General features: G+C 44.9%; 1 protein-coding gene and 1 long non-coding RNA gene across 3 annotated transcripts in view; one reads left to right on the plus strand and one right to left on the minus strand.

The window, feature by feature from the left end:
* Nucleotides 1-21,758, minus strand: part of Zbtb38 (zinc finger and BTB domain containing 38) — a 129,686-nt gene that overhangs the window by 72,178 nt on the left and 35,750 nt on the right. The window contains exons 2-3 of one of the 2 annotated variants that reach the window (XM_055629566.1): nt 17,862-18,048; nt 16,823-16,903 (exon numbers count right to left, since the gene is read on the minus strand). The gene's annotated coding sequence lies outside the window, so the exon portion shown is untranslated. Of the gene's footprint in view, nt 1-16,822; nt 16,904-17,861; nt 18,111-21,758 lie in introns of those variants that run through there. The other variant, XM_055629568.1, reaches the window with a different exon arrangement.
* The window catches only part of LOC129693025 (uncharacterized), a 72,222-nt gene that overhangs the window by 15,023 nt on the left and 35,441 nt on the right, over nt 1-21,758 (plus strand). The window lies entirely within an intron of this gene.

A 21,758-nucleotide genomic window follows, 5' to 3' on the forward strand; every position in this document is an offset into this window, starting at 1 on the left:
AGAAGTCTTTTATTTTAAGAAAACAAAACAGACTCTTTCCTACAAAGACACCATACCCGCCCCACCCTCGCAGCCATCACGTTAAGCCAGCATTTTTAGGAAATGCTTGATTTTTAAATATGTAATCTTTGCATTTTTCTTCTCATCTCTCACACAGTCTTTAATTGCCTATTGCATCACCAAATACGCTAATGTTAATTAACTTTAACAATGCAAACATGAATTAATATTTTCTGGGTTTGCCAGTTTTCTAGCGACTCCATCTTCTGTGAGAACTGCCTGAAGATAATGAGGTTAGCAAAACATCCGTGTGCCCTAGAAATTGCTTAAAGGAGAAAACACATTTGAAAAAAATCTCAGCTTGGGCACTGAGATTGTTTCCAGTTTGAATTCTGCCTTCTCCCTCAGGCAGAAGTGGTTTGCAGCTGATGGTGTAGAATGCACACCTGCCCATCTCTACGCCATAGGCTTGATTCTGTCAGTGGGGCAGGCTGTCAGCGCCGGGGGTCCTACCTGATCCACAGAAAGCCCTCTTCTTGTGGAAGCTCACTTCTCTCTCACAAAACGTGGCTTTAATGAAAAACGGTAGCTCCTGGTCTAACACCAATGGCGGAGCCATCTTCCCCACCCCCACTTCATTCCTCTCTAAGCTCTGGTTAACATTGGCAGCGACAGAAAATTAGAATGGTGTGTCCTTGTGCTAATTCTTTCTCTTCTAAGGGGGTCTAGAATTCTACTGTTAGGTGGAGTTATAGGCACCAAGTTGACTATGGGTCATCCGTAAAGCAGAGTACCTTCAAGATGAGTTGAAGAAAGTTGAAGGCAACACCTTTGTAGCTGGTTTTTGCTACTTTCTGGGTTCTTCGTTTTCCTATCCTTCATCTTCCCCTTTCCCCATCTTATCCCCCAACACTAGATAGGAGAGAAACAAGGATAGAGGGGAAAGAGACCGCCTGAATCTACTTTCTTTCCTTTTGTTTCTTCTTTGACCATGGCTACTAACAAACCGAAACCAACTTCCCGAACCAAACAACCACCACCCACCCTGGGCCTCTCTCACATTTATGTAACCTCTGAAAAGTTCCCAGAATTCAAAGTGTCACACAATTGTAGAAATGATCTGCAGCTGGCAAAACCACGCTTTAGCTAGAGCACGAGGCAAATCCTAGTCAGCCGCTTCGGACTGCCCGAAACAGAGCCACAGCCCCACACCTGGGATTAAAGTGAAAGCACCTTCTTATAATATTTCTGTGTTTTTTAAATAATTCTCAAAAAAGTCACTATGCACCTTGGCACGTGACGGCTAAATGTCTATTGCGATTGTTCCCTTGAATGACATCTGAAGGTTAGACGTTCACATTACATAGTCACAGTAAACATTAAGGTGCAGAGTTGGGGTGACTACCTTGAGCCAAGTCAGTGCCTCCTCTGCCTGGGATAATAAACGACAGCGACAATGACAGTGATCCATCCCAGGCTCCCCGGAGATGCGGGAGTAGTGTTACATCCCTTTACAGCAGAGCTTCTCAACCTTCCTAACGCTGCAGGCGACCCTTTAACACGGTCCCTCATGTTGTGGTGCCCGATATGCCGGCCCTGAGGAAGGGTTGTTTGGCGCCCAGAGGGGTCGAGACTTACACGCGGAGAACCACTTATATAAAAGGCTGTGGTGGCTGTGGTGGCTGTGGTTGGGCCCCATACTCATACTTCTTATAACCAGCTGCCAGGGCAAAGGGTTTCCACAGCTCTCTGTGGGGCGCCCCTGTTCACTCTCTCCGTCAAAAGGAGCAAAAAGACACATATTGGATGTTATTTTGTGATGTCCCAAACCAGCGAGCAAATGTGACATATTTACTAAATCTCCTTGGATTAAACAAACATGAATTCTAGCTGTAAATATTCTGGGGAATGAGCCTGAGTAGATGCTGTCAACTAATAAATCTTATTTCGTACGAGGGGGAAAAAAAAGCCATACTCACGCCTGAATTATTTAACCTTGTCATGATTACAAGTGGCAAAGATATGCATTCGTTTAGTATTAAAAAAAAAAAATTGCATGCTCTTTATCCTCAGGGCATCTGTAGACATTAACTTAAATGAGAATCCCTTTTCCACAATGAATATTGTAGGCTTTGACAAGTCAAACACAAGGTTCCCAAAATAATGCGGCTAGAGCAAGCTGGATAGAGCAAGGCTTCCACTCTTGCTTGCCTCTGCGCTCTGCAGGCGGAGCTAATTTTATTTCCAGGGCTGTGGGTTAAAGTTAAATTGCTTGGCTTATGCAAAGTATATAATTCAAGTCTGAACAGAGCTCGACTCTTCTCATTAAAAAAAAAAAAACAAAAAAACAAAAAAACAAAAAACACCATCAAGTCAGGGCACTGAGTCCCAGAGGAATCCTTGGTTTATAAACATTTGGATTGGTTTGCATGTTTCTTGATGCCATTCATGGCTTTAAAAATTACAGCTGGTTTCATATTATACCTAATCTACATATGAGTTGGTGAACTCATTAGCTAGTCAACTGAATTTTAAAAATAAATGTTTAGCATGCATAATATTTTTGTTTAAATTCTTAAAGTATAAAAGGCAGAAAAATAATTTATGAGGTTGATTATACTCAGGCTTAGAAACAATATGGTCATTCTTTTTCTTTCTTTCCTTCTTTAATTAATTATTAATTAATATCTATGTTCTTTGAGACAGAATCTCACTGTGTAGCTCTGGCTGGCCAGGAACTCACTATGTAAATGAGTCTAGCTTGACACTCGGATCCCTGTCTTACCTGTCTGCCTCTACCTCCTGAACGCTGGGATTAAAGGCCTGTGCAGCCTCAACCTGAAATAAAGTGATTTGTCACTGACTTAAAATAACTTTGGGGCACTGGAGATATGGCTCAGCAGTTGAGAACACTGGCTGCTATTTCAGGGGACCTAGGTTTGATTCCTAGCACCCATATGGTGGCTCACCATCTCCGGCTCCAGGAGATCTAGTACCTCTTCTGAACTCCGTGAGCACCAGGCACACTTGGGATACACAAACATATGTGCAGACAAAACACTCAGACAAATTAAAACAACAACAACAACAAAAAAAAAGGAATCTAAAAAGAAAAAATAATGGGAGATACATTAGCTGATATTTTTGAGAAAGTCCATCATATTTCCAAGGGCTGTATCTTGTCCAGAGATCTGGGCAGGAACTTCTGTATGCTGATCAAAGCTGAAAAATCATACTGAATATTTTAACTATGTCATGTTAACAAGTTCTAGCCTAATAATACTATACCTATCCTATAATATTACTATCATCAGTTTTAAAGATCACTATTATACAGAGACTGGGATTCAAGCTTGAGAATAGTCGATTGAAAGCCCGGACCTTCACTCAACACTAGGGACAAAACTGCCTCCTACGTCTCATCTCCAACCAGCTCCAGAAATCTTCCCACTGGGACGAATCCTGGGGAAAGGTTTCTCATAGAGCACCCTGGACCCCTGTAGCTGTGGCTACCCCTGTTTATATGAACCAGGCCCAGAGAATTGTGGGTACCTAAGCTGTCACCAACCAGAGGCAGCCGGAGCCCAGCCATTAAAAGAGAATGGGGGGGGGGGCGGAAGAAGTAGTCCATGTTCCAAAATTAGGAGTAGAAAGAAGAGCAACAATTTTGGAGGGAAGTTTGTTGCACTTTGCAACTGTTTCATGATACAAAGTAGGTGGGAAAAGCTCACATTTCTGCACCAGCTAATGTCATTGAGGAAAGTTCAGTTCTCTGTATTACGCCTTAGGCTTGGAGTATAGCTCATTTTACCTCAAGCTCTGAGTTTGATCCCTGGCATCACATACATGCACATTTGCCCCCCAAAACCCTTAATAGTTTAGTTTGCCCGCTCATCGTATTAAAAATTACAGCTGACTTCCTTTTATACCTACTAGGTTTCGCATTTATGAACACGTTTGCTGTAGAGTATCTGGCCCTTTAATGTAAATCAGCAATGAAGGAAAAAGTCAGTGTTATCATCAAGGTCAGCTTCGTTTCCACTCATAAATGGCATTCTTATCTTGAACAGATAATCAGGTACATATTATGAGGCCCTTTCCCCAACATGCATTTTTTCCTTTATTTTCTTTTTATTGTGTGTGTGCAGGTATATGTGTGTTGGGGGTATTCATGGACACGGATGTGATAGCCAGAGTTCAGTCTGGGTAGCAGCTGTTTCTCAGGATGGAAGTCCACACTTTTGTTTCTTTGTTTGATTCTTACTTACTGAGACCTGGGGCTGTCTCCCTAGCACTCCCTGTCTCCCTAGCTCTCCCTGACTCCCACATATTTCTAGAGGACTTTGAAAAAAAAAAGATTTGCTTTATTGGAAAGAACTCTCTCAGAACACCCTCAGCAAGGACCATCATGATGGACATTGCTGTGTCAGCTTTAGCGACTGCATGATCTTTGCTTTAGCTTCTGAGTGCATTTGAAGGGTGGTATTTGAGGAAGAATATTTAGATGACCCTGAGTCCATTTGGGTCAATGGCATTCCCACACCAGGCCCATTTTCCACCGGGACCATCTGCCACCGGCCAGACAGACAAACCAAATGATAGGCTAGTCTAGACTCTGAACGAGGAAAATACTGATTGGGCAGCAAAGTTTCTCTTTTCAAGAGAGAATGATAATCAGGTGGAAAGAGAAGGGGACTATAAACAAGATTTCCTCCGCATCTTTGGCATCCACCTCATGTGAGAGAATCATCCCTTCTCATCTGTACCTCCCTTGAGAAAAAAAAAAAATTCCAGACTGAACCTAGGAGTGCACTTGTCTTTTCTTTTGTCAGATGAATGGATCTGCAGGTCAGAGTCTCAACTGTGTACCTTACCTCAGCCAGGGCATCTTACCCAACATACCCTAGTTTTGCTTAGACCGAACAAAAAGCACAGTGAGCATTTGCTGAATTGAAGTAGCTGTCTTTACCCAGGTCTCTGGGATTACCTGCTTGGGGTCTTTGTGTCTCTAGGGCAGCTGGAGCTTTGCAGTGGAATGGCTCATTAGACTCCTAACTTAAGTCAAGGGATTCTTTTGCTGGTTCCCTCAATGCCAGTAGCGTCTTCGGTTTGGGGGTTAGCAAGACACTTCCTAAAATTGGAGAACTTTGGCCTAGAAGTAAAGGGATGGTCCTGGAGGCACCTTTGGAGATCATTCAAAGGTTTCATCACTTACTCCTTAAAGAAAAAAGCCAATATGACTGAGATGCTGAGAAACCTGCCCTTTCTGGGACAGGGAAAGGGGAAATGGAAACGAGGGTTTCCTCTGCCTCCAAAGGGCACCTCCCCCTTTGCCCAGGCCCTTTGGCTAGAGTGTGTTTTACAGAATCGTAGATGGGGAAGATGATTTAGAACATGTCATCTACAAAGATGACAAGTTTACAAATGGCACAGTCAAACCTTATGACCCTGGCAAGAGGATAGAAAAAGGACTCCTTACTCTCTTGTGCTCTGCTCTTTGTGATTCTGTAGCCTGGTTCCTCTTAGAAGAAATTCAAGACTGTCACTTACTTATTAAGCTGCTGTAGATTACATGAAAACGATCAGATGCCAGAAGGAGAGGGTTCATAACAGGATTCTCAATTCCCCTCCAAAGCAAATACATTTACATCTTTCAAAAGCTCAACTAAAAATAACTTTAAACAAAATCCTAAGTATAGGCTCAAAATTTCCTAGGCCCAAGTGCCTCTGATACTTCGGTAGTATTGGAGAACCAGGCTTAATCGCTGTAAGTCAATCATTCTAAATTTAGCTGGGTGAAGTCACCTTTCTTCTATTTGGTTTGCAAAGAAACATCTCATGAGTTAGCATGAACAGCTAAAAATAAGCTGCAAGTTTCGTTTTCTGTTGTTCAGCATGGCTTCAAAACCAAACGGCGCCAACCTGTGAGATTTGTGGAGTAGTACCAAAAATCAGCAACTCAAACTGCCTCCTTTCCTGTCCGGATGAACAGCTCACCACCGGACCCGAAAAACCTCACACCTTTGTCCTTCTCACAGTCTTGAAATGAATCGCACAAACGCACACAAAATACGACGTGGCAGGAAACGAGGGGCTGAGACTAGCAATGGGGGCAGGGACGGCGGCAGCGGCTTGTATGTACGTGGCTGTCTCATCACTTCCTCTGTACCGGATGTCACATACACTTCAGCCGAGCTCGGCGTGAATCTCAAGTGATGCCAGAGACACTCTGCAGCGCCAGGGAGTAAATAAGCCATGGGTTCCATGACGACGGGCTGAGGTGTTGAGCTCAGAGTCCCCCTTGACCCAAATGCCCATGTTCTTACGCAATTCCATACTGCAGACTCAGGCAACTCACAACAAGTTCAGTTTCAAAACCGCCTTTTCAGGGCCAAGTCGGGCAAAAAGGTGTTCAACAGCCGTGCCAGTGCTTCAAAGGGAAGGCAGCCATCTCACACCAGAGCGTTCAGCCGTGCTCATGCCCCCTGAGCAGCAAGCTCGCGGAAAGCAAGCTCTCAGCCTAACGAGATTGAAAGGGGGTGAAGAAGGGTTAATCTCCCTCCATTAGGGAGGGGCCGCTTGATGGAGGTGAAGAGAATAATCTGTGTGAAGTGCAGAGCAGACAAAGCACATTCTGGAAATGGAATGATGGTGCCAGGGGAGGAGGATGATTGTCCTAATTTTCACTGCGCGGCCATTTCTTAGATCTTGGGGTCTTTACCTAGCTTTGAAGTTAAAGCCTCAGGGAGGGCGGGAAGAGGCCGCGTTCACAGGGAGTGTAGGAATATCTGAGCTGTGATTTCACAGAGCTGGGCTGGCTGGGAGCAGAGGGTGAGGCCACAGCTGCCAGGATACTGAACAGGCCTAACCCACCACAAATTAGACACTAACCAAGTAAACAACAGGAGCACCGTGACTTCAGGGTGGGGAAGCGTCTTCTTTTTCTCATTTTGAAAATTCTTTTAAAAAATATTTACTATTTAAATTTATTATTTTTATGTATGCACGCCCCAGGAGCTCTTTGAACTGACGTTACAGACAGTTGTAAGCTGCCCAATATGAGTGCTGGAACTCAACTTGGGTCCTCTGCAAGAACAGGACATACCCCTAACTGCGGAGCTATCTCCCCTGACCCTGTTTTATTATTTAAATTAGGCATATCATCCGCAGATGATATGTGCATGTGGAACCCAGAGGCAGCAGATCCCCAGGAGCTGTCATTACATATGATTGTGAGCTCCCTGACATGGGAAGCAAATTTCAGTCCTCTGGAAGAGCAGCCAGTGCTCTTAACTGCTGAGCCATCTCTCCAGCCCCCTATTTGGAAAAAAAGAAAAGTTTAAAGAATTAAAACACACACACACACACACACACACACACAAACACACACATATTCTTTCTTTTTTTAGGCAGTGGGGAGAGGTCACAGGAAGTTACGGAACAGTACAGGAAGTGTGGTGACGCACAGCTGTGGTCCCAGCAGAGCCAGGAATCTGGCGAGTTGAAGCCCAGCCTTGGCTCAGGGTGAGACCCTGTTGCAAGTAAGGAAATGGACAGTAAGTGTCTTACTCCTCCAGGGCTGTCTTACAAACTGTAGGGCACTGACTCTGTGAGTTCCGGGACGGAGCTTATGTGATCTCTCTCTGTTTTACATGAACTTTGTGTGTTCCAGTAGGTTTTGTAACATGCTTTTACAGAAAGCGTCAACACAACCAAGACACAGATTGGCCCATTACTCCTACTCCTATGGCTTCCTCTAGCGTCACATCCCCCCCCCTCCGCCCCTGCCAGAACCTGGCAGCCATGGAGCTCCTCTCCCTCTCTTCGATTTGGTTCCTTTGAAAGTATTCTGTTTAGTATGTAACCCTCTGAGGTGGGCTTTCTTTCACCCTACGTAAAGCCCTTCTCATACACTCGACCGGTAGGCAAAAAGGTGCCCTTTTCCTGGATAGTGTCTCACACTATACAGTTGGCCGTCCATTACCTTGTTGAAGACTACTTGTTTTAGATTTTAGGTCTTACGTGCAAAGTCATGGATATTCACATACAGACCATTGAGGGAATGTAAGTTTTCATTTCTTTTGTGTCGGTATCCAGAAGTGGATTTGTTGGACGGTATAGAAAGAATGTTTTACTTCGTAAGAATACTATCAGCTGTTTCAAAGAATGGCTGTGCCATTTTACATCCCCACCAGAAAGGTACAAAGGCATCCAGTTTTCCCATGCCTTGGCCTGTACTTCCTGACAGTAGTATTTTCTATTTGAGCCATTCCAATAGATATACAGGGGCTCCTTTTGCTGACTTAAAATAAAATGGAAATAAAGTTGGGGCTTCTGATCCTGGGTAGGATGGTCCCTAAAAAGCGTTCACTATTCCAGTTTTCCTGATAACTATCTGCATGGCAGTGTATGCTGTCTGGCATTTAGATGATGGGAAATGGCTGGTCTCTCTGCATAGGGTAAGGCTTCAGGCTTGCCCTATTGCTCCATTGATACAGTTGATAGGCTACATTGAGTAGTACCTGCTTCTATAGGGCAAGGATGGTGATATGAATTCATGGGAAAGGGACAGAGTTTTCTTGGGATAGAACCTTCCTGCAGCTATGGTCATAGGGGGCTGGGGCATGGAGTGAACACAGACAGGTAAGGGTAGGGCCACCAGAAGTATCTGCCAATCAGAAGATCTGCTGGACACTTTTTGCCTTTGGACTTTCTGCTTTGTGACCACATGAGATTCTCCAATGGGATATAGAAACCCTTTCCGGATGTCATAGAACTCTGATTTCCCTCTCCCACTGGTTAGGTATGGAAGCACCATTCTCAGCAGGATCCAGTCCTTTGAGTGACCAGAATGTCAGGTAAGATGCCTCAGTCAAGCAAGTTTTGAAGGGGAGTAGGAGAGATGGCTTAGCAGTTAAGAGCACTGTTCTCACAGAGGACCTGGATTGGTTCCCAGCACCCGCATGGTGACTTACAGCCATCGCCAACTCTAGTTACAGAGGACCCGACCCACACTTCTGGCTTCTGAGGGCAGCAGGCACACGGTGCACATACGTACATGCCAGCGAACATTCATATACATAAAAGAAAATAAATTAAAATTTTTTTTGTTGATTTATTTGTTTGGAGAGAGGATGTTATTATGTAGCTCTGCCTGTCCTGGGATTCATTGTGTAGACCAGGCTGCAGGCCTCAAACTCAGAGAGATCCACCTGCCTCTGCCTCTGAAGAGCTGGAATTAAGGGTATGTTGTTGGGGTACACCGTGTGAAAGTGTGTCTCTGTATGTTCAATTGATCATTGCTAAACCAGCAGAGAGCCAAGTACTAGCCAGATCTTGGTAGTGTTATTTCTATGGCCCATCAGAGAGCGTGGGGGGTGGGACTCCTAGGGGTGAGGGGAGAGGAGAGGCTGGGAAAAGAAGGCAAAAGTGCGAGATTTGCCAGTGGGGCACGAAGGAGAATAGACAGACATGAACGGAAGCAGAGAAGCAGAGCTAACCTCTAGTGCCAGGATTAGTCAATTTAGGCTGGACAGGTAGCTAGGAATCTACCCAGCTAAAAGGCCTAAGCTTTAAAATATTGAAAAGCTTCTGTCATTATTTACACTGCTGGCATGTTAGAAAATCCCCCGGTAGTGCGTGCCGCTACGCTGAGCACTTTAAAAATAAATAAATAAATAAATATATATTTTGAAGAAAGCGATGCAGAACAATAGGAACACGAGCCTCATAGGGAGCAAGCGCAGTGAAGCCATAGCTCGCCCCCACCATTCCTGAAATATCAGCCTTCCCCAGCTAACCACATACTTGAGGGAGATGGCAAACACCGTTAGAATCCGTGCTTATCTGAGCTTGTGTCCATGAATTTTCACTAGAAAGCCAAGAACCAAGGGGGTTGCCAGTGGGACTGAGGACAGCCATGAGATGATGGGACCACGCGCAGATGTGGAGATGCTTGGTCGTAACGGTGGCCTCTCTGGTGTCTCAGCACTGAGATGGCACAGCTAAAGTGCCGCCACTGGGTCTGTTCTTCACCAGCTGATGACGCAGCTATGGATAGGCACAGAGGAACTATACGGAGGTTTATGGTAACCTTATGTGAACAGGGGGACTTCGGACAGTGGGGCAGTCTGTAGAGGCAGAATTTGAAAGGCAAAGGACGGGAGTGCATGCTTTTAATCCCAGCATTCGGGAGACAGAGAGGCAGGTTCAACCTGAGTCCTCTGAGTTCGAGGCCAGCCTGGTCTACGGAGCAAGTTCCAGAACGGCCAGGGCTCCACTCTGTCTCAAAACAAAAACAAAAACAAACAAACAAAGGCAAAATACAGGATGTGTCCCTTTGGCAATTGAGTTAGGAGAATGAGAGGAAGTGGGGGGGGGGGCTGTCAGAGATCATCACATGACCGGGTAGGTGTCAGCTGATGGTTTCTGCAGTGTTGTGCAGATACAATGGGCCATTACGCTTCCTCTTAGGTGATAGTTTTTAGGTTTTGGTTGGGTTTGCTCAACAGGTTCTCTGCGTGACTATTTCACCGATTTCTAAGTTTCCACTCTCAGGTCCCTGCTGTCTGGCCCATTGTTCCCATTTCTCTGGTGAGAAGGTCCAGTCACAGCACTTCTCAGACTCCACAGACACCTCCTGTGGCTTGGTACTTCATCATGTTCTTCCTCGGGGCGGTGGGGGGGGTCCACTGGAGTTCTGCACTGGACCCTTGCTTAATCTTCCTTTCAGTCAGTGTGTTCTGACCTGAGGTCTTCCCGGCACGTAAGCTTGGCACTTGCCATGACACTGTTCTGCTGCCCTGGTTTCTGTCCCTAGACCCACCATGGCTCAGTTCTGAAGGAGCATCTTATAGGTGCTCTCTGCATGACTGCTCTCGGTTCTCCAAGTCCACTTCAGGCCTTAAAGACCACAGGGGTCTGGCATCACTAGGTGACCCACAAGGATGACCTGGGCCCCTCCCGAGGTCCAAACTATAAATGTGAGTTCTAAGACATGACTCTATCTATCAGAGAACAGATACAATTTCCCTCGCTGAGGCAATGGGGCTGCCTCAGGAGTTAATCTTGTTGTTGGTTTCCCTGTCTGTTACCAGAAAGTTGGGCATCTTTGGGTGTTTTGTCTAGTTTGACCTCTGGGTGATCATGAGGAAGTAAATGATCCACGCCTACTGCACTGCTCTCATATTTACAATAACGTTTCCTGGTTCCGTATCTAACAATCATCTTTGTGCTGTAACATACCAGCTAAATCAAAATTTCAGAAGTCAGAAGGAAAATTTTAAGTTATTTTCTCATTTGGATGTGTGCTCTGGTTTGGGTACAGTTTTTCCTCCAGAGTCTATGTGCTGGAGGCTTGGCCCTGATGGTGGCGGTGTTGAGGCCTGTGAGAAGCTAGGCTCCAGGAAGGTAATTAGGTCATGAGGGCATTTTCCATAGAAGGGATTACTGTAGGTCATGTGAGATGGGATTACTTTCCATGAGCATGGTTGCTGTAAATAAGCCTGGCATCTCTCCTGAATCCTCCTTCTCTGTGTAACAGGTGCTCCCCCCATTGTGATGTCATTTGCCCAGAGCTCCTCATTAGAGCAGAGCAGATGTTGGCACCATGTTCTTGAACCTCCAGAACTATACGCTAAATAAATATATTTTCTACTGATATTTTTGTTTATCAGGTGTTTGTTATAGCAATATAGAAAATGACAATATAGTAGCTCAGGGTTCCCTAACTTTTTTTCTGTGTAATAAATGCTTGTGAAATTGAATATATATCAAACTAGACACAACATGCAAGCAGTTCACAGGCATTGACATGTATAAGGCTAGGAAGGGCATTAAAATGTATATTCCTGATATTTGAAAGATTGTAGGTGCTGCTCAGTCCATTGAGTGATGGTTAAATCTAAAACTTCTGGGACTGCTGTCAAACTTCTGATGTCACTGAGACCCATGAGCATGCATTTTCAATGTGAGAAACTGAAGGGGACCAGATTCTGAAATAGACACCCATGCCTTTTTTGGAACAGCGTTTGCCAATTGGTAACTTTGAAACCAGATCGTTCAATGTTACACTTCAATTTCTGGGAATTTTTCTTAAATTCCCCCACAAAGTGTCCATAAACACCTACATGAGTGTTTACATATTGGTAACAGTGGGGCACGAGAGGCAATCAAAATATCCCTTTTTTAAAAGGGCTAAATAAAAATATGCCTATGTAAGGAAAATATTCATTAAAAATGATGTTGAATTTCAAAGAACATACAATGAATTGCGAAGATGTTTACAAAACAATGTTAAGAGGGGATAAAAGCAGCGACAACAAAAACCAAAACTAAGACAACAACAGACTCCAAAGGGATGTGTCTTATATAGAATGGGAAAAGGAAGAGAGGTGTTGTAATGAAGTTGAAAGCCCAGCTAAGCATGGCGCAGCTGTTGATAGAGGATGTAACCCATCCCTGGGGGAATCTCAATCTACTTCTTCTGCAAGGCAATCTTGGTATAGTAGATGCCAAGAAAGTTTGGTCAATGAGAAAGGCCTTTTCACTGGCTTCTTTCTTCCTCCTGTGATTCAGGAGGATAGCCTGTGAGATTCCGGATAGAAGGGTGAACCCCATCACACCAGACAGACTGGCTGCACTCTCACACGTAGCTTAGGAAGACAGGCCAAGGTCAATGCATCTAACATGGTCAGTGTTCAGTGTCAACATGGCAGGCTCTAGAATCATTTAGGAGTCAAGCCTTCTGGGATACCTGTGAGAAATGATTATTTAAAAGTTAGCCTCTGAGAATGTCTGTGATAGAATTTAGCTTGATTAAGTTCATTCCTGTGGGAAGATCCATCCTCACTGCGGGCAGGGGCATTTCCTGAGTGGGGATCCTGTAACTGGTTGAATATGCACACTCATTACTCTCTGCTTCCTGCTCGTGAATGTGCCATGTCCGGCTGCTCTGCTGTTGACACAGTGACTTTCCTACCACATCGGACTATCCCAGACTACGAGCCAAAAATAAATCCTTTCTCCCTTAAGTATCATTTGTCAGAGTATTTTATCACAGCGACAGAAAAGTGACTAACAGCACTTCCATGGAGTAGGAATCTAGCCACCTTGTTCCAATAGCTGAGTCTCTAGGATGCCAGAAATCATCTTTTGGCACAGAGAAGAATCAACCATTTTCAAAGATTTTTAGTGATTCTGGCAGCCTTTTGGGCATCTGATCCACAATCAGACCTTATCAAGGAGCGCTAAAATGGTTATACCTCATGCTTTGGTTAGGTGTGCTGCTAAGGATCACAAAGGAAAGGTGATTCAGAGAGAAACTCTTTTTTTCAAAACAGCACTACTTCATAGCAGTGTCCAAAGCAGAGACATCAACACTGACTCAGCTTTCACCTTCCGGCATTACCCAAACCATTCTGCGCATAGAACCTTGCTCACTTGAACAGCCACTATTTTGGAGGTGGGAAGCAACTTTAAATTTCTGGTAAAAGCCAGAGGCTTCTTGGGTCAAAACCAAAACCCAAACTCTTTTATGTGGTGTTTTCCAAATTGATTCTTGACGAGAACTAGGGGATTTCAGTGTGAGAAGTGACAAAGCCCAATTACTATGAATTCTTAGCTTTCGTAAATATGACGTGGGCTTGTTGCAAAATTCTCGAAACAGGGTAACAGGGCATTCATAGCGCTGAGCCGGGAAGAAGGGAGCTAGTGCTTTTGTGCTCTGAGAGCTGTAAAGGCCCTGAGGTCCAAATAAACAGCTGGCCCAGCTGTTACCCATGTGAGGCTGCTGTGTTCAGCGTGTCAGGCAAACATCTTCAGGTGCCCTGACTCTGCACAGACTGTCGTGGTGTCTCCAAAGTGAATTACACAGCTCAACGTGTAATTAAAATGATAAATAATAAACTATGAGATTAAAGTGAAACGAACTTTTGAGAGTCTTTTTTTTTTCCTGTGAGATTTATTTTGATACTATTTTAAAATATCTAATATTAAGATATGAGATGTTTCATATTTGTGCCTGTACACAGCCCCGCCTTGCTGGTGCCATCTCTGGGGTCAGCCTACCTGCGGTCCTAACAATGTCAGTGGTCATGAGGATCTGTGGCTTTCTCTCGGATACTACATGTCTACAGTAGTGAAATTCTGGTGACTTGACCAGGTCGCGTACCTCCCCTGGTCTCACAATGTAGCTAGAAATGTCAGAAATGACTCTGGTATCAATTTGGCATGCTATGTGCACTGAGGGGATCATATCAGATGGCAGCTGAAATTAAGAAACCATGATCAGTCAGTGTTACGGCTTGAACATGAAATGTTCCCACATGGGCTCCCAGGTTGTACACCATGGACCCCAGTCAGTGATAATACCAGGAGGTGTCAGTGTTGGCATGTCCTCACAGCCATGTTTTACCCTGGTCCCTTCATAGATCTCTTTCTGTTCCCCGTCTACAACAAGAATCTCCACCACACGCTGCTGCCATGATGTGCAGAGCACAGTAACCATGGTGTGAATCCTCCGGAACCGTGAGCCAAAATAAATGTCCCCTCCTTTAGTCACCCCGCCAGGTGTTCTGTCACAGTGTGCGGAAGTAACTGACACAGCCCATCTCCTGAGTGGGTGGACCATGACACAGTTCTTTCTGACTGTGGCCTTTGGCTCTGTTAGGTTGGGACTTTTGAAACTTTGTGCTTATTTGCAACATACCCCTTCGGGTGCTGCTTCCAGCAGGAGATACGCCCCTACAATCATCGTATCTCACTCTTGACTCTCTCATCATCTCAGCCAGCCCCGTACTTTCTTAGTCCTCAGCAACCTGGGAAAGTGAACTTTCCGAGGTACAGATATTTCTGAGGGGGAAAAAAATCAGCTTGTTATTTATTCAGTCCACTCCTGATGTCAAGGGACTAGCGATCTAACTGGCCAGAAACAGATCTTCCCACACAATGGACAATGCTCACTCTTCCGGGTGGGGATGTGGAAGCCAGGAATACCAAGTCCGGGGGCAACATTTAATCTGTTTTGACAGATACTGACCACAAAACTAGAGAACTATGCACTGTGCAGCTCAGGCAGGGAATTTACTGGAGTCCTCGCCTGACATTTACCAGTGAGAAGAGAAATTGTACAAAGACCAACCGTTACTTTTCTACACAGATTATGAAATGAGCTATCCCAAAGAGAGATCATACCTTTACCTCTCATTATTTGAATAAATGAGACTTTTTCTAAAAAGAAAAAGCTGAACTTGTACATCAGATATAATTTCTTTTTTTTTTTTAAATATATTTTGGCAGGGGTTGGGGAGGTTATTATTAATGTTCCTGCTCAAGTCTTTTAGTCTATGTCAAAATATTTTTCTAATACTTTTATTTTAAGGTCTCTTAGAAGAGCATCGCAGCATCTGGTACACAGATGGGGTAAAGTGGTCTCCCAAAGTCCCCAGGACCAGGCAGAATTATGAGCTCAGGACTACAGGAACGTACGTTCCTATAGATTCCTGCAGTGCGTGGTTGTGGGAATAGAATCTCATTGAGAAATTCCCTCCAATTTGCTTGACTCAAGAATACATAAGGAACAAAGCCAGAAAAGACTTAGAACAAGCGAACGGAGGAAGGAAAAATAACGGGTAGATGCCCTTCCAGTTTCACTGGCCACTGGCAGCCGGGATATGTCTACCTCAAGTCTTAAGATTAGAATGGACAGAGGCATCTTGGGAATTGCTCTCACTGTTCTCCGCCTACATGGCCAGATAAAGCCCATGAGTGTCCGTTAGGGAATTCTACATATCCCATCATTTGTCGCAGTTGTTTTGAGATGGGATCTTGTTATGCAGCCCTGGAAGTCATGATACAGACCATTGGCTTTGAACTCATGAGCCACCCTCTTGTCTCGGTCTCCTATGTGGGCTTACAGGTATGCACCTATAGGGCTGGCATCCTAATTTTTTAAAGATGCTTATTTCTGCTTTATGTCTGTGCATTTATTTGCCTGGAAGTATGTTTGTGCACCAAGGAGGCCAGGAGAAGGAGTTGGATGCTTTTCAACTAGAGTTACAGATAGTTGCGAACTCCTATGTGTGTGCTGGGAAACTAAACTGGGTCCTCTGCAAAGACAAATCCAGCCCATCTTCTAAGGCACCCCCCATCCCCACACACACTCTACAGCTTTCTATCGGAGCATTTCCAAGTTTTTACATTCATTGCTGAAGAAAATTACCTTTTACCCAGAAATTCTCCACAGTGGCCTGTGGGAAGTGCTCGGCAGTTAGCTACAGTCACGTGTCTGGGTGTTAGCCAGTGGAATGTGAGGAGAAGTGAAGTGCGCCGCTTCTACCCAGAAGAAGCACCCTCGGACACTTTCTTTGCTTCTTCTGCTGAGGAGCAAAGATGCGCCCTGGTGACTTTTGAAGACTGCACAGCAGTGCCTCCTTCAAACTTGGAAGCTTTTGTTTTTGTCAGTGATTGTTGGGGATCAAACCACGAGGCTTTGGCACATCGGGCAAGGAGTCTCCCTTTGAACTACATGCCCGGCCTGGAACCTGCATGAACTCGGGAAAAAGAATTAGCCCCAACTAAGCTGCATTGTCACATTACCAAGAGGTAAACACTAGTGTGTTTGACCCAATATAGATTTGGGGATCTATGATAGCAATTAGTCTGTTGTGCCGTGTGTCCCCTCTCACGCAGCTGTTGTCATTGTGTGCAGAGTTATCTGTGGCGTGTACCCTTTCTTATTCTAAAACTTAAAAAAAAATAAAAATGAGAAGTAGAATTACAGACTTAAATGTAGGGACTCACCAGAAACAAACGACACACTCACCGAAGTATTTGTCACACAGCACCCAGTCTTTCAGCCAGAGGAACAGTACGCTGGGATAGCCTCACTTGAAGACAGCCCAGTCTGTAAAATTATATTTAAAAGGTAAAACACAAGACCCAAAAAACATATACCAAAGTGTGATACTTAATCTCAAAGGCCATTTGTTCACAACAGAATTTGTGTTTCCCACTAAATGACAAACTTCCGTATTGCCTAAAAGTAAGACCCGTTTTTTAAAATACCAGCAACCACATTAGTGTATGAAGAGCAGACTTACTGTGCTGAGGAAAATGCACAGAAAATAGAACCTCACTCAAGAGGTTTTGAAAGTTGAGAAGACAGGAGAGAGATACATCTCTAGGCCTGTCTGCTTTGCAGCTCTCACGCATGTGGGGAAAAAAAAAAAGCTTTTTCCCAGAAATGGAAATTTCTTGAGTAGAAACTTTCAGAATTCATAAATGACAGGTTATGCAAAAAACCTAGGAGTTTTTAGATGAAATTAAAACAATGTTTCGCCTCTGTGCTTAACGTTCCTGCAGCAGCCTATGTAAGTGAAAACTGTAAACAGGACAGCCATGAGATAATGAATATGGGCTCTCAAGACAGGCTGTGAACCCTTTCCTGTGAGGGTTCCTTCTCCTCCCAAACCCCCAAAGTGTGAAAATGCTTCTTGACTGATATGTTTACCTAGAATGGGCTTGTTTTTAAGTCTGATCATGCCATAGAAGATCTAAGAATCAAGCAATTTAGAACCCCAAACAAATATTTTGGCCTTCTTGAAACAGGGCTCAGGTTGGGAAAAAAGACAAGAAGCCTGAACCCAGGGTTTCCCTCTGAGTAGCTTTTGTTTATGCGTCTTGTTTGGCTCTGTGGGAAAGAGAGAGAGCAGGCCCCTCTGAGGCTGTATTTAGAGGGTGTCCCAAAGGCTGTCCCCACTCCCCGCTCTGTGTTGGGCCCATTAGGCCTACCTCTCAGAAGAAAGATGGCGGCCAGCAGTGTTGGGCCTTAACTGAGGGGCTAAGGGTAGGCCTTCACTTACTCAGAGGTGCTGGCTCCTCGGAAGCCCACACGCTGCCAGCTCCCTGGGCTCAGGAGCTACCACCACATTCTTCCTCTGGATTCCTCAACTCCTGGTTGAGATCTGCTCCACATAATTCTCTCATGATGTCACTCAATCTGACTGCTTACATTTGGAAAGTGGTCTACAAGGGAAGCCCTCTTCAAGGCTTAAAAAAAGAAGAAAATTGAGGTGGGTTGTGGGGAGATGGAGAGAACACAGCAGTGACCTCTCGTTTTGAGATTTGCTGCCGCTATGAGAACCACTCCCTGGCCAGGTTCCTGGATGCAAACCGAGGCCAGTGGCAGGGCGTGGGTGACGTCAGGGCCAGGCCTGAGTCATAGCCAGTGGCCCGGCTGCCCTGCCACTCGGAAAGGGACAAAAGGAACCTTTGATGTCCAGAGGCCCTCCTCTCTTGCAGGCTGGCTGCACTGAACAGCAGGCCAGAACATTCCAACTGTCTCCCCGCCCCACCCGCCCTTCCTCCTTCCGGAACAGTCCCAGACAGATTCAACAAGGCCTCCCTGAAGGGCATCGCCCTCCTGGACAGCCAAGGCATGACCACTTTCTATAACCGAGAAGCAGAGAGGAACAGGGGTTTTTCCCCAGGACCCTCTCACTTCCCATCTGTCATGTGCCTTCCTTCTTGTGGTGCCCACCTTAGCACAGAGTCCTAATGGTAGTTAAAGACCATGGAAAGGTGGACTCGATGTCACTGTCACTGGGCAGCCCCCAGCACTTCACTATGCTGTGGAGACATGCCTCAGTTCTCTGCTCTGTTCCTCCTGGGTCTAAGTGGCTTTCCTCTTAGAAGACTTAGTCCCCAGTACCTGGCATGAAGACCACTAAGTACACCAAGAATAAATAGATGGATGTTTTGATAGGTGGATGGATGGATAGATAGATGAATGGATGGTTGAAAACTTTAAAATGAACTGAAAACTAATGGCAAATGTTTAAGTCTCCAAAGCGCAGCTAGACTTTGCTACTTTGTGGGTTTGTTTTTTCCATCCTTTATCCCTCCCCCACACTCCCCCCCCCATTATTAGATAGGAGAGAAAGAAGGATAGAAGGGAGAGAGAGAGATTTCTGAGTCTAATTTTTTTCTTCTTGTATCTTTTTTGAGCATGACTACTAATAAACCACAACCAGCCCCCATGAATGACCAACCACCCACAACACCTATCGGGGATCTAGCATTTATATATCCTCTTAAAAAATGTCCAGAATTCTAAACGTCACTCAATCGCTGAAACTATTGGTGGCTGGCAAAACCATGTCTTTGTTAGCGCACAAGGCAAATCATATCAGCTGCTTTGGACAGTCCAAAGCAGCCCCATATCCCCACACCAATGGAACCATTTTTTTAAAGAAACCAAAATTCCAGAATTCTCACTGCACCCTGGTGAGTACTTAATGACAATATTTCACTTATTATTGTGACAAAGCTGTGGTTCCTACATCTATAGATGAGGAAATGGGTCCTCAGAGGCACAAAGACTTCTCTGAAGTCTCAAAGCCTGGGCTGTCAGACCTCAGATTCTCTTTGAGCCTCCATGTGACAGGCTGGGATGAATGAAGGAATGCTGATGGATGACCTTCCAGGAGAGGAAAGACAAGAATAAAGACGGGTCTTGAAACCCGTCTACAAGAACGTGGCAGAATGATCAGGTGTGCTCTGTCTGGGGGAGGTAGGCCTCCTGTCTTTTTAATGGGCCAATGCCACAGTTGAGGCTTGACAGACGACCAAACTGTCCTGAGAAGCCAGAGCCAGAAGTCAAAGCAAGGGAATCCCAGTGGTTGAAGCTCTGGTGAGTGGTGGAAGAGCCTCAGTGGACAGAGCACCTCAGAGGAAGCCATGGCCACCTTGTTGTTGTCTTTCTGGACTCCTTGTGCAGGGGTGAGAGGACGAGGGGGATTAAAGCGATGAGTCTGGGCAGATAGGAGAGCTAAGGGGAGGACACAATAAATGTTCTTGAGAACTGGAAGGCCCAGATGAGGAGTTGAAACTATCATGTTTTCTTGTTTTGTTTTGTTTTTGTTTTTTTTTTGGAGGATGAGAAAGGGCCTCCACCTAACAGTAACAGTCCCTTTCTTCTGTTATCGGTGCCCTACTGGGAATAGTGACTGGGCTAGGACACAGTGGGAGCCCCTGCTGTGTGTGATCTACTGTGCCAAGGCAAAGGGGAAGCAGGAAAAAAGTCTGCTCAGGGTTGGGCCCCTATCAGGATGAGCCCCTTGGCACCTTCTCCACGGCGGCTTGTGATACTGTCTTGTACTTTTCCATAACTCTCAAATGTCTCATTTCAAGAGGAAGACAAAAGCCAGGAATGTCCAGCCCCTTAGGGAAAGGGACTGGAGACTTTGGTCTCAGTAATGTGGTTTCACAGCATTTCCTCCCTCTGTGGAGGCAGGGCAGGTTCTGGTCATAGAGACCTCTCTCTCCATGGCTCACAGAGTCAGTCTCTGATGGCCAGGGGACACTTTGTGATTACCAGAGGTCTGTGATTCGGTGATTGTTGGGAATCACACTTGTTTGGCAGGTGGAAACAGCAGAGAATTTCAGAGAAGAAACCCAAGCACTTTTCATCAAAGGAGTGGATAATAGTCAGCTTCCTTGGCAGTGTCCACACAAGAGCCTGACTTTGGCCTGAGGAGAGTGGGCAAAGTTTCAGGCTTTTATGGTAGGCTTATTTATCCGTCTCTTCCCTGTCTACAGAAATGCCGCTGGATGCCTCGGTTTCCCTGGGGGCTTGGTGGTCCAGCCCACTTCACAGACACCACTCTTTATTTCTTTAATAAGAAGACTAGAGGTTATTTTCCATTGTTTCTAGTGACAATGCAAACAGAAAATGGACAGAAAAGAAAAAGCAGAAATGACCACTAAACTTAATCTGCAGATCCTTGTGGTGCAGGTGCTGTGGTTAAAGCTAAGGGGGTTGCAGGGGGCAGGGATAAAGCAGGGAACTGAGCAGACCATCCATCCATCCACTTGGAGACACAGAAAAGTGGCCCAGGGAGCTCACCTTCCCTGTACCCAGTCTGGGAAACCTCCTTCTTGGCTACAATAATATAACTGTATACTTCTAATCTTTTGGAAAACCTTTAATGGTTCAAGGAATTCCTCGGACCCATCTATACTTAACACCTCTGATTTCTCTCACTTCTTTCAGTCTTCTTAAAAACACAATTAAGCTATATCGTAACATAGCAGAAAATTCACCCACTTAAAATGTGTAATTTGATGAATTTTAGTGTGTTTACATATATGTAGTGTGTTTACATAGTCATAATCTGCTTTTGCAACATTTTTGTCATATATTCCCCCCCAAAAAAAGAAACATTGTGTATTTTAGCCATAGGCAACCACCATGTACTTTCCAGCTCTGAGGATTCCCCGCCCCCTGGCATTTCATACAAATAGAATCATGTAGTACATGGCCTGTCGTGACTGGCTTCTTTCACTTAGTGCAATACCTTTCAGGTGAGTCCATGTTGTAGACTATTACTACGCCTATTCCTTTTAAGTCTAAATAATATTCTACTGCATCGATACAAGACAAATCATTATCTTTGAATCAGTTGATAAAAGTTTGAATTGTTCTACTTGTTTGTCTGTTTTGGAGTTTTTTGCTGCAACACTGAAGATTGAACCTGTAGTCTCACACAAGCCAGGCAAGTGTTCCACCATTGAGCTATATCCCCAGCATTAAAAAAAAAATCCTTTTTAAAAAATTTCCATCTGGTCTTGCATTCACTCTATGTCCTAGGCTGACTTTGAACTTAGAGCCCTCCTGCATCAGTAGCTGAGATTGCAGGTCCGTAACACAGGCACTTTTAAACTAGCTTGAACAATATGGTCATGGACATTGGCGTACA

Source organism: Psammomys obesus, unplaced genomic scaffold (genome assembly GCF_907164565.1).
Source record: "Psammomys obesus unplaced genomic scaffold, mPsaObe1.curated_primary_1811, whole genome shotgun sequence".
Taxonomy (NCBI): Eukaryota; Metazoa; Chordata; class Mammalia; order Rodentia; family Muridae; genus Psammomys; species Psammomys obesus.